The sequence below is a fragment of the Limulus polyphemus genome, unplaced genomic scaffold (assembly GCF_000517525.1).
Source record: "Limulus polyphemus unplaced genomic scaffold, Limulus_polyphemus-2.1.2 Scaffold5979, whole genome shotgun sequence".
In the NCBI taxonomy this organism is placed as follows: domain Eukaryota; kingdom Metazoa; phylum Arthropoda; class Merostomata; order Xiphosura; family Limulidae; genus Limulus; species Limulus polyphemus.
Window position 1 is genome coordinate 23,954 of NW_013671589.1, and position 13,370 is coordinate 37,323.

Below are 13,370 nucleotides of genomic sequence, written 5' to 3' on the forward strand. Positions count from 1 at the left end.
TGCAATACATGTACACATCGTTATCACAAGGTGCAATACTTGTACACATCGTTATCACAAGGTGCAATACTTGTACACATCGTTATCACAAGGTGCAATACTTGTACACATCGTTATCACAAGGTGCAATACTTGTACACATCGTTATCACAAGGTGCAATACTTGTACACATCGTTATCACAAGGTGCAATACTTGTACACTCCGTAGGTAGAATTTGGTTGGAAGAGGATAACTGAACCATGACAAGATTCAGAAGAAGACAAGTCAACAAAATGACACGATTGCTGTTTGTCCAATATGGGAGTTCCGATGTTTGGAATGCTGCATATGAAATGTTCCATAGCTTTCAACCAAAGAAGAGAAGGTTAGGCCTGATTGATCATGAAGTTAAAAACACCCTGAGATGAATCAAAATTTATTCATGGGTGTAAGAAAAAGAGTTCTCCACCTTGACAAGCCAACACACCCTTCCATCTTCCTGGAGAAGAAACTTAGAAAGTAGAGCAGTTTCTTCATGTATGGAGGCCCAAAGAAGCCAGTCAACCTTATAATGGTGGAAACAAAAACCCTTGCCATGAATCAGGCAGGCAAATGCCATGCAACCTGACAGAATCTATAGGGTACTGAGGCAAGTCACTCACTCAGGATTAAGTATAAATCACCATCTATCGAGAAGGCACAATAAAAATAAAAGTTTTCACAACAAAAGCCAAACAAATAAAATTGAAAGTTTTGTTAATGATGCATATCTCAATAACTTGAACTCAGCTGAGAAATTTAAACATGTCTGAACAATACAATAGCAATGAAAAGAATGTAGTTTACATGGATGCAAGTGCATAGGGAGAGTTATTGTACATGGAAGTATGTTGGCCTCCTATTGGTGGAGGGCTTTGTCCCATGATTATATCATCAAGCAGTACTGCAATTCACATTAAATCATGTGAAATTAGATGGCAGTATTGCCTCAAGGGCAGCGGCATGCAAATCTCTTTGGCAGACATGTGCTAAACTGTGTGCAGAAATGAAATATTGTTTTGTAAATTAGAGTACCCATTAACTTTTCTGTTAAACATGACAAAGAAACAGGTACACAATAATCCATATCTGCTTGTTTGGTATTAATTTCTCAGAGTAATTTTTAATAAAATAATTGAAACTATTTTAAAACTAAGGTAATATCTGAAGTAAATTTCATGTATGTTTCTTAAATAGTTTTCTTAAGTTCTTTTGAGAAAAAACATGCTACCAAAAATGACATTACACAAGTAATAAAAATGAATTGAAAAAATAAGGATGATATAGGAATGGCAACGTCAAAAAATCACAGAAAAAAGGTATGGATGAATACACAAAACATACAAAAATTCCTACATAAGTACAAATTTTTTCAAGTTTGAATAAAAGCATTTAAATTGAATAATGCTATAAAGTCTCCCAATTTTGTAACATTGACTCAGTGGTTATTTATATAGGGATTTTTGTATAGTTTTGTGTATTCCTCCCTACCTTGATTTTGCACTTGTTGGCATTATCATCCCTACATCATCCTTTTTTTTTGTAATATTTATTACTTGTTTTTATTTTATAAACAATCAATATTAATGAATGGCAGTCGCTATGAAGGCAGCAATCTTACCCTGGTGTGATGAGTTGTCTTGATGGACATCATGTGTGGAAGTTAGTGAATTGCTATAATGCTTCTGCACTCTTCAAGTTAAGATGCAACATTTTGGTGTGTAAATCATTTCAACAACTTCAAACATTAGTGAGCTAACCCTTCTGATACCAGAATCAGTATAATCAACAGAAAAGTTTGGCTGTTACACTACTCGCCAGTTCTCTACTTTAGTGGTGTTTTTTGGCTAAACTGAAGGTCTTAATAGCTCTTAGAAAAGCTCAAAATCTACGTTTGGTGTTTATAAAAGTCTCTTATAAGAAAGATTTGATGAGCAATATATAATATGCAGCAGTCATTTGTTCCCTGACCCATCCCTATATAATAAGCACTACCATGTTTAGTGACATTCTTCTATCTGATACACTTTCAATATTACTTATCAAAATATCAATTAGTATTTCAGTATCTTTCACTCTGAAATTACAGTCCTCTTCAGAAAGTAAAAAGTTTCACACAACTAAGCCCTACAACAGATAAGTATATATTGGACTAAATATTTGTTTTTAGTACAGCGTCTAACATGTTCAGTGCCAAATAAGGAAGTAAGAGTTTCAGGATTTTTCTTGGTTGGTTTGGCATACCAAAAACTCAATCACATCAGTGTCTCAATATTTCAAAATGATGATTTAGTCATTTCTGTCAACTTTAAAGCTAACAAAATCTCCGTTAGTGCATATCTGATAGAGAAAAGACAGAAAAAAGAAATAGGCTTAGAAGCAGTAGCTTGACATGCATATGTTACGTGTAAGAATTAAAAGTCAGAAGTCATTTAGGAAAACTTAATATCAAATAAGACATTCAGCATGATTAAAAAAAGGTTATGTCTGCATAACCAATTAACATGTTATTTTTTAAAAAGATGCATTTTGTTGTTGTTTTTTGCATGAGCATACCATAATTAAAACTATGTAGCTTAACATTCAAGAAACTCTTTTATACAAGTTCGCTTGCAAAAGGTTAATTAATAAGCTAGGATCGTATGGAATTGGTAAAAAAAGTTAAGAGATGCATAGAAAATTATGTTGATTGTAAAAAATCAGATATTACATGAGAATCAGGCAGTTTTTATAATGTGACTGTACAATTCTTCAAAGTCTTTTTTAAGATCTTTGTTATTTATGTAAGAGATCTAGATATCTTCTTGGACAATAATATTTCTAAATGTTGGACTTAATGATGGGCCTAGAAAAAAACAAAGTTTCAAGATAAGAACAATGAAAAAAAGGGTAAAAAAAAAGAGATAACTTAGAAACAACAGAAATCATCAAAGCAGGTGATCTTTCAACAAACTATGATAATGGTCCTAGCAACAATTAGAACAAACTTAGCTAAGTTTATTCACTTAGCTTTCACTCACACACTTTATCAGCCTTGATCTTGTCTTTAGCTATAATGGTGTCACGAGATGACAAAGTTCCTTAACGTTAAACCCTTCCATCTTCTGTCTCTGTACTTTATGATTTTGTATATAAACCTGAAGAAAACAGACTAATGTGCTATCAAAACATGTTGCCCAAAATCAAATCACTTCATATAGTTATAAGTCAATTATCTATTATATTATAAAACAAGCCCTCACTAGTAAGTAGTATGCTTTCCATATTTTGATTAATAGTTGCTGTTATCTGCATGTTGTGAAGTTCATACAGTGCATATTTCAGCCATACTAACAAGTACACTGGAATCGAATGTTCAGCTAGTAACTTGATATAAGCTGAAATTTTTTTTTTATCAATATTTATTGATATGAACTTAACACATTTTCAAGATCACAAGATTTCATGGCAAGTTTGAATAGTGATTTCAATCGTGAATGCAGTTTCAAACCCTTTATTATTATTATTATTTTGTAACTTACTAGTGAAGGACTTTTGCTTACTAGCTTAAAGAAATTGCAATTACTAGGAAGAAAAAAGAAATGAAGCACTTGGAAATAGAAAATATAGGAACTTGGTTCTTGTGTGAGAAAAGTACTGTTTAAAAAAATGATTTAGGTGTCATTTTTGGATAATCTGCTACAGATGTAATAAACAATTGGAAATTTATTTTTTTCTATTAAAAGATATAAATTTGTGGAATACTTACTTGATGATGTAGTGTGCTATTAAACTCTTGGAAATACTTGTTGAATAAATATATAGACACGAAAGTTACATTTCATTTTGATCCTGGTAGGAATAGGGAAAATCTTGATGGTCCGTATGGCCTTTTGTTATCATGACCTTTTTCATGTCCTTATGACTGTTGTTATATGTAGTTATTCATACAATAAATACAATAAGTCTTGAGTTTGGTCTAAAAGAAAATTAGACCCAGGTGCATAACTTCAATTATACAAGTAACATGTAATTAAGATGCTCATATAAAACATGATTAAGCATGACATCTGAAAATACTTATAACATACCCTGAAAAATCTTCAATATACGTTCTGAACATACTCAATATCACATGTTACATCTTCATAGAGAATCAATCACTTGCAAGTCTGAAACTAAATACATGATGAGAAATCATGTTCAATCACTTAGAACTTATCAACGATAACATAACACATGGACAACGAGGGGTCTTTTAAGGCTGTCCTTGCACACTCATCCTTAAGAAAAGTAAAACTCTATAACCACCATTTACTTTTCACGAAATCATTGATTATGCTCTTAAAACTCCTGTAAAGTGCTAGCCTACATTGCTGTTGATCATATCTCATTCTATAAGTCAACTGTCATGTTAGAGAAAAATAAAACTGTCTAAACTGGAGCCTGGCCTGTCTTTTACAAATCTTAATCTTCTATCTTCTAGTCTAATTATTTTGAGGATATAGCACAAAAAAATCAGAGGCATTTATCCTATCAATCCCCCTGTATCATTTTGTAAGCTAAATTAAGATCACATCTTACAATTTCTTCAACAGAAAAGATGATATATTGACCTATTTCACTAAGAAGACTCTTCTTATCTGTTGAATAATCTTAGTAGCCCTCTTCTTAACCCTTTCAAATAAATCGATATTCTTTCTTAGATAAGGCCACCAACATGTTAAATAGTATTCCAAATAAGGCATAACAAGTGATTTGTATAAAGACAATATTTTTTGCCTTGTAATCAATCTCTATCAATAAACATTAAAATTCTATTAATTTTACTCCTTCAAAGGCTTAAATAATTTTACACCACTAATCAAAAATCATATTATTTAATCACCTTATTAAGTGGGACCCCATCTATGTTAAACATGTGATACAAATGTATTTACTACACTTAAAGGTGATATGCTAAATATCTGCCAAACTTACAAATTTATGCCAGTCGTTCAGTAACATCTCAACACAGCTTAGTACCCAAAAGTTTATTGTTAACAGAAAACTTGACTAATTAATGTAAATAATAAAAATCAAAGACCCAAGATTGACCCCTGAGGCTCCACTAGTAACACACTCAATTAACAACCCTTCATTTCTCCCATCCTACAATACAATTAACCAGTCTTTTCCCAATCTATAACAGTGTGAATTTTTTAGCTATTCTTTTATATAGCACCTTATTAAAAGCTTTTAAAAATCTAAATACACCAGGTCTATACCCTTTTCATCATCCACATAAAAAAGTATCATCTCTGAAAAAATAAAAAGATAAATTAGTATGGTTAAATTACCCTTTGGTAAATCCATAATGGCTTTTATTTTGCTAAATGAATTTTGTAAAGCTTCTTTTATTGGACTCTTTAGAAATTTTCCTATTACATAAGTAAGAATAACTGGCCTGTAATTTCCAGGACAACTGCTATCATATTTAAAAAAAAAACAGGAATAACATCAGGAACTTGCCAATTTTCAGGCACCTGCTTATTGACCTAATAAAAATAAAAGATGCTCACATATCTGACCTTTCACCTCCTTTAAAACCCTGGTTCTTTATTTTTAATCCTATCTTTCAACCTTCCCTAATTACCATCAAGGGATTCATATGTAAAAGGTTCAGCTCATTTCTAGCATGAAATGTTTATGGTCTGGAATATTGCTAATATCCTCTCTTGTAAAAACTCAGAATGTTTACAAGCTCATATGTAAAAGGTTCAGCTCATTTCTAGTATCTTCCATGAAATGTTTATGGTCTGGAATATTGCTAATATCCTCTCTTGTAAAACCTCAGAATATTTACAAGCTCAACCACTTCATAGTCTTTAACCTTGCCATCATCTTAATTACCTTTACTTACAAAATTCCTGCTATTAATTTTAATATTATCAGCTAACCATTTCTCACAAATCTTTCTGGACTTCCTAACTTTGTTTTTACTTAAAAGCAATTATTTTTAAACTTTCAAATTTTCCTTAATTTGCCTCGCATCACCTTTTAACTCATTGTCCCAATTTCCCATAAATCATGTCTTGGGGTTTCAAATTTCTTTCAGAGAATTAGGAACTAATATTTCTTTTAACCCTATATATACAGGAATGTTTAAGTGCACATCTCAACCTTTTTGGTTTTACAGAATTACATTTAAAATTTAATTAAATAATTCTATTACCACTGTATGTCAATAAGTTTAGTATTAAAACATAGTTTATAATTAAAATTTTTATATTACCTAAATTTTAATTTTTAATTGCAAAAAGAAATATTTAAATAAAATCTCAGTCTTCACTTCTCTGTGTCATGTGATACACATGCTTAAAAGTGCCTATTTCAAATTTTCTTTCTGCATATCCAACTAACTTGAAATATATACTTTAGCTATTGATATTCCAGAACATAAATTTAGATCCTCCAATCTTCTTCCTTTAAAATATAAAAAATTTCAAAATTACAGGACACACCCCTCCCATCTTATTTTGTATTTTAACACGTCTCTCAGGAGCCAAGGGGTGTCTTTACACTACAATTTTGATTATTAAAAGTAAGTTCAATATAGAAACTCCATAAGTTTTTGTTTGTTAATTGATAAATCTTTGAGTGAAATACAGCATCCTCAAGTTTCCATACTAGCTAGTACTAAGGTCTACCCGCTGGGAGTAAATTCAGTATATATCAATAAAGCCACATTCTCAGCATCATTAATTAAACAATTGCCAACCTTTTATGCCTTTACTATCACCTTTTTATGTTTAGCTTTCAACTGTGATATGGATGATTTCACCTGTGATTCGGTAGGGATGGTCAAAGCATCACGATAGTCAGCAGTAGGATAAGCAGACAATAACACTTTGAAAGCAGCTACAGGCAAAATATTGTACACGGCTTGCTGCACAATATCTACCAAGGTGGTTCTAAATGGTTCCTTAATAATACCTCTGTGTGTCATTTGGAGACTTCCATGCTTCTTGTGCTTGGCTGTTAAGCTTGCGATGTGCTGATGAATTTCAGTAACCTTACCACTTCAAACCACTTTTTGCAGCCCCAATGCTAAGAGAGTGTGGGAAATGCCTTCTTTTTAGCCAATAAACATGTCCAAAAAATTTCAGTTCAAATTAAGAAAAACCAGATTGGGTAGTTTTTTTCTTTCAATAAAAATGTTCCCTATTGGCTCATGAGGGGCCTTTTAAAAAATATCAACAATGCTCTAAGACATTTTTCTAACTAATAGAAAGATCAGCTTTTTCTTTACAAAACTTCTTACTTGCAGCCCATAAGTAGATATTTGCCTCAATTTCATTGTTTGCTATTGTTTTCTACTCTGAGTAGGTAATGGAATTTTTTAACCCATTTATAGCTTAGTTAGAAAGCCAATTAAATTACAGTAGTTTTGGGACATTCTATTCCAGTGTATATGTATTTTGTGTTCCAAGATGAATATTTAAAAGGATCATTAATAATTTTGTAAAAAACAAATATAGTATGAAAAACCAGTACTAAGGAAGTACACTCTTTAACACAAATTACTGAAGTAGGCTTCAACTCTAATGTAAGTCTAAAATTTCTGATTTTTCATGTACATATTTTCTTTATCACTAAACATCTTTTCATAAAAGTAACTAAAATGTGAAAATTAGAAACATTAACATTTTCCTAAACTGAAAATGTATTTCCGATAATACTTCCTCTTATTATAGCTTCATCCCTATGAAAGTTTCTCTTCTCACATACTTCAGTCCTTATACCCCACTATATTGCCCAAAGCAAGTTAAAATTTTGCGATTCTCTCCACCTACATCAATGTGCCCCCTATCCTAGATCTATATATAAGCTCCCCATTATTACTTCCTATTCAATAGCCATTTCATGGGGAAGAAAGGCAGGAGAGTGCAAGAGTATTGGAAAATGTTAAGTTCTGAAACACACTTACCTGGAGGGGCTGGTGAGGGCTCAATCCATACAGAAAGCATCTGTATAGAAAATAGGTGCGTGAAAATGAGATATAGTCATAGCACATTAGTGGGGTGTGCACTACTTCTGGAACAGGTGTGCTCTTTGCCTGGACAACAAGAAATCTAATACTTGGGTGATAAAGGCTGACTGGCCACAGAGGCAAAACCCTAACATCATCATCAGAAGAACATGAATTCATCCAGGCCCCAACCAAGTAGATGAGGTCCTACATCTCATCAATGCAATTATAGGGCTGTGAACCCAAATCTAGATCCAAGGCGTGGTGTCTAGGGCATGAGGACCACTTTTTATTTTGTCCTTTTTTTGTTAACATGGTATTATTGGAAAGCAGCCTGAAAGTTGCAGAATGTTACATGTCAAGCCACCAGAATCATGAAGAAAAGGCAATCAACACAAAAGTGGACAAACCCTTGCCCCAACCTAAAGAGCAAAAGAAACAGATTACGCAGCCAGGGATAATGAGCTGAAATCCTATTTTCCCAACCTGAGAGGCAAGGCAACACCTCCAGACCCCGAAATTGGAAGAGGTTGTGGAACAAACTAAGTCCAACCAATAGCATAAAAATTGTCATTCCACATGTGGAATTACGAGAAGTCAAGGACCCTTTTCCATGATCATCTAAATGAAGAGAATAACCAAAAAGAAGGGACACACTCAATTCAACCAGAGTTATGAAGAGGCTCCCACATAGGCTGGTCTTGCTCCTTCCATACATTTGGGAAAACTATCCAGGACTATTGGTAGGAGGGAACCCAGCTTTGCCCTCTTCTCTTTGAGTAGAATAATGAGTTCAAGCATCACCCAGAAGGAATAAACTTCTGTCCACCACTCCATTGACTGGAAACTGGGAAGTGCAAGGAATCCAATGCTCCACTAAGAGAAATGGAGGAATACTTACGTTGGGGAGTCCTGAGAAATGATGCTCAGGAGACAGTGCAATAGGTGAACCACATTCCCTATTTTGAAAAGCAAACTGACCCCAATTTATTCAATCTAGAGGTTAGCAGGGATGGGCAAAATCCTTTTATGCTTAACTCATAATAGTCCACAAGATGAAAAATGTCCAACTGAGGCTGATGTAAGAGATATGACCAAAGGAGAAGCGGAAGAGGTTGGCACTCCTGAAGATACTGAAGGAGTGGAAACCAAGGCTGACCTGGCCAATGTGGCACCACCAGAAGAAATCAACAGGATGAGGTGCAAATCAGTGCAAGAACTTTGGATAACAGATGAATCAGAGGGATGTATGAAGAGGAGGATCTGTCCAATCCTGGCTGAGAGCATCTATGCACAAAGCCAGAGGGTGAGGTACAGGAGACCACAAGGATGGGAGCTGAGCATTCTAGTGTGGTGAGAGCATCAATCTGAGGCATCCCAAGATGAGAGCAGATCCAATGAAAAACTTGTGGCACAAGCATCCATTCTGTGGGAAGAATTCTGTTGGGATGAGACAAGTGATCGGCCACTAAATTCATTACACCCAGAGAAAATAAGCAAAGAGCAAATGATAATTGTGAGTCCAAAAGAGAAGATCTATTGTCTAAAAACAGAGACCTGGAGTGAGTGCTCCCTTACTTGGAAATGTAGGAGACCACAGTGGAACTGTCCAAGTGAGGCATTATCACTTTCCCTCACAACAATGTGAGAGCCCAGGCTCATGGAACTGCTAGAAGATCTAAAAGATTGATGTGAAGCGATGATTTCTCATCTGTTCAGAGACCCTTGAAGTCCATATCCCATATACAAGCATCCCAGCCCTGGAGAGAAGCATCTTTGAAACGATGTATCTCTGTCATGACGCAGGAGAGGGACACCTACTGTCATGTTGTCCCTGTCCACCACTAGCCAAGTTCAAGCTGGCTGAAAGCCAATGGGGTCACCAGACAATCAAGTGCATTTTGCAAATGTTCCATTGGTCTCATAACAACCACTGAAGGGAATGCATATGGGCAGAACCTAAAGGAATGAGTGATTCCAAGGATGCCCACATTCCCCAAAAGAAACAGAACCTCATGAGCTGGTGGAGAAGGAGACAACTGTATTAGAAGAACAGCCCATTCCATGGCCTGAAGGCATAGAGGAGACAGGTGGGCCCACCCGAGATGGGAATTGAAAAACTTCCCTAAATTGATGAGGTACTGTGTGGGAGGAAAAATAGACTTCTCTGTTGTGATGAGAAACCTAGCTCTCGCAGATTTGGATAAAAGAGCTCAAGTGTGAAGTTCTTCTAAGTGGTGGGATGGAGCTAAAAGAAGCCAGCCATCCATATAATGGTGAGTGTGAATGCCCTATGAGTGAATATAACATGAAAAGGATTTGACTATCTGGCAAAAGATGTATGGGGCATGAAAGTGATAGTGTGTGAAACTGAAAAACCTATCACTCAAGCACAAAATGGAGATAACGATGTGAAGACTCTGTGATCAGAATATGAAGATAGGTAATGGTGACATTGAACAGTTTCATCCATAGATCAGGTGCAAAGTGTCACCAATGAGAAAAAAATGACTCCATTGTAAACTGAGAAGGCTGGAGAAAATAACTGAGCCGAGAAAGGTTGAGGATAGGTTGCCAATCAGCTGTATTCTTTGGTACTACAAACAAATGGGAAATGCAGGAATCTGTCCGATAGAAGACCAAGAAATGTGAGAGGTCAGTGTTGAAAGAGAAAAGTAGAAATGGGCCACATCCACTCTAGATTTTATGGAAACTGGAATACCTGCAAAAATCAAATGTCTAAGAAAAAGAATCTTTTCATAGATCTCTAGGGGCCAATGAAGGAAGTCGAACTCCCTCAAGTAAGGCATCTCACTCCAAAAGATCCCAGGAACAAACCAACCAAAAGACCAAGGAGAGAGGAGAAGCTGATAACCTTACCAAAGTAAAAGTCAATTACTGACTAAGATCATCTGAAAATTGAACAGGAGAACTGTAATAGGCTTTGGACAACAACTGAAAGGGACAGATGAATCTGGGAAAACTGAGTTAGGTTAAGATGAACAGTGGCATCAGGCCTAGAACCCCAAAGAGGAAGCGGAGGATTGAACGTCTGAGAATTCAAGTATGGGTTCTCCAAGTGATGGAAAACTAAGGCATGCTGATCCAATAAATGAGGAGGACAAGGCATAGCAGCAACCTCTCTCAATTTATCAACAATGTCTGGCAAAGGTGGAAAGATCCGATAATCAGTTAAATGACTCCCTCAACAAAGCAGGAGAACAGTCATAAGCTATAGGAGAAATGAACAATATATTACAAAGTGGATGTACTAGTAGCAAAAACAGAACAGGAGGTGGGATGTCCATCTGAGACTCATGATTAGCTGTCTGACCATTGGAAGGTGCCACAAAAATAGAATCAAATTCACACCAGTCTGCCCGTGATCCCCTGTAAGCCCAGCTTCTGACCCAAGAAGATAAGAAAAAATCAGACCTCACATAAAACTCCACCTCACTATATATGAGAGATTGTATATCCTTCACAGAATGCCCCTCTCAATACCCAGGTAACTCACGACACCAGAGGTGTAAGAGTAAGAGCACTAGGCCACTCCATGTCAAAGACTTCAATTTGTGAATTCATATACAAAACATCTGAGAATTTTTTATTCTTTCTTGTAGAATATTTATAACACTAAATATTACTGAAATCATTTTGAAAAACTTTTACTTCAAAATTTCAGTTTTGTTATTTTGTAATTTGTTATATTTCTGCACAACATACACATGATAAATAAATGTTGCATATCTGGATTTATATTATTTCAATAAAATAACAGTAAAGTGTAGGAATGCTTTTCTCCAATATTTATGATACATAATTCAGAATACATCTGATAGAAGTCAGTACAAACAGCATTCATAATGCCACATAACATGTGAATAAATTCAAGCATATAGTTTAAAATATACCAAGAAATGGTTTACCAATTAAGTCAGGCAAATATTTTTGAAACATGAATAGTACCAGAGTTATCTCTGACAAATCATGGAACGTGTTAAAAGTTAACACAGGTACTCACCAGGTTTTTGGTTAACTCCCTCAGTATGGGCTCAGTCCAAGGGACTGACCTTGTAGCCATTTTGTGCTTGTTAGAGTTTTCATGCAATAACTTTTAAATTAAAAATTAGGAAATAAATATAAATTATGCTTTTTTCATTCTAGAATGACCACAAATTATAACACAAAAACAAGTTACCATATCCAAGAATATAAAACTGGTCTTTACAAAGTGACCTGTCTTGGCTGTGTTTCAGTGGACTAGTATTTTGTAATATACAGTCACATTTCAGTTATAATACATTAAATATGTATATATATATATATATATATATATTATTACTATTTACATTAATATTACAGAATTCTACTATCAAGCTTAGTACCTAAGCTGTATTTGGGTCTAAAAAATATGAAATTTCAAGCTCATTGATGTCTTACCTTATCACTTGGAATCTAGCATGAAAAGAAATAGTTTGCTGTACAAATACTTCACAGAAAACCACTAAGGAGACATTCTGAGCTTTTGATTAATTATACACACGTCATTAGGTGAAGAAGGCGGGGCCACCTTAGTTGATACAATAAGTATATTAATATCTCAGAAAATAGAAAAGATAGGAGGTTCTTATTTTATATTCTAGCTTGTCAATATCAGCAATTTGAGTATCTAATTCATAGGATACTATAGACTTTGTATTTGGACATCACAAAGATCTAATTTGAACTAATGCTACATTCAACATAACACAAAAATTGATATTTAGGTTGTGTTTTTTTAATAGTTACTTTTAAGAAATTAACTAATGTATAATAATAAAAATTGAATTATAATCTACAATTTGATACCAAACTTATTTAGATAGTAGTTTTATAAAAATTCTAAATGTAGGTCAACAAACAAAATGACATGACCTTTAACCCATGTTGGTCTCTTTTTTTTTTGAACGTAATGGGTTGATTTAAATTTTTACTTTTCTCAAGTGTGTGTGTGCGGGGGGAGGGGGGGGGCTATTGCATTTCATATGTCAATCTTCCTATGATTTTTTCCATTACAAAAATAAGACTAACTCTCCTATGATTTTCAGGGCTATTCATACCATCCCCTTTAAAAAAAAAGCAAGTTTCCAGTCCTCTGGCATCTTCCCACACTCTTTTGACCTACCAAACAAAAGAGAGAGGCTCTCTTTACTTATCTTTGACCTTTAATATTGTGTATGGTGTTGATGCATTATATGTAATCTCTCATTCTCTCTTAATATTTACGTTGTAAGTAGCATTGTCTCCATCTTATTTACGTTGTAAGTAGCATTGTCTCCATCTTATTTACGTTGTAAGTAGCATTGTCTCCTATCTTA

At 34.5% G+C, this 13,370-nt stretch overlaps 1 long non-coding RNA gene across 5 annotated transcripts in view; it reads right to left on the minus strand.

Annotated features, from left to right (window-relative positions):
- LOC111089350 overlaps positions 1 to 13,370 on the minus strand; it is a 40,441-nt gene that overhangs the window by 20,429 nt on the left and 6,642 nt on the right. For 2 of the 5 annotated variants that reach the window (XR_002613616.1, XR_002613618.1), the window contains exon 2: positions 3,769 to 3,978. The exons of 1 other annotated variant lie outside the window; for it this stretch is intronic. This is a non-coding gene — a long non-coding RNA (uncharacterized LOC111089350). Of the gene's footprint in view, positions 1 to 3,040; positions 3,158 to 3,768; positions 3,979 to 12,034; positions 12,125 to 13,370 lie in introns of all 5 variants that reach the window. 2 more of the 5 variants (XR_002613619.1, XR_002613617.1) reach the window with 2 other exon arrangements.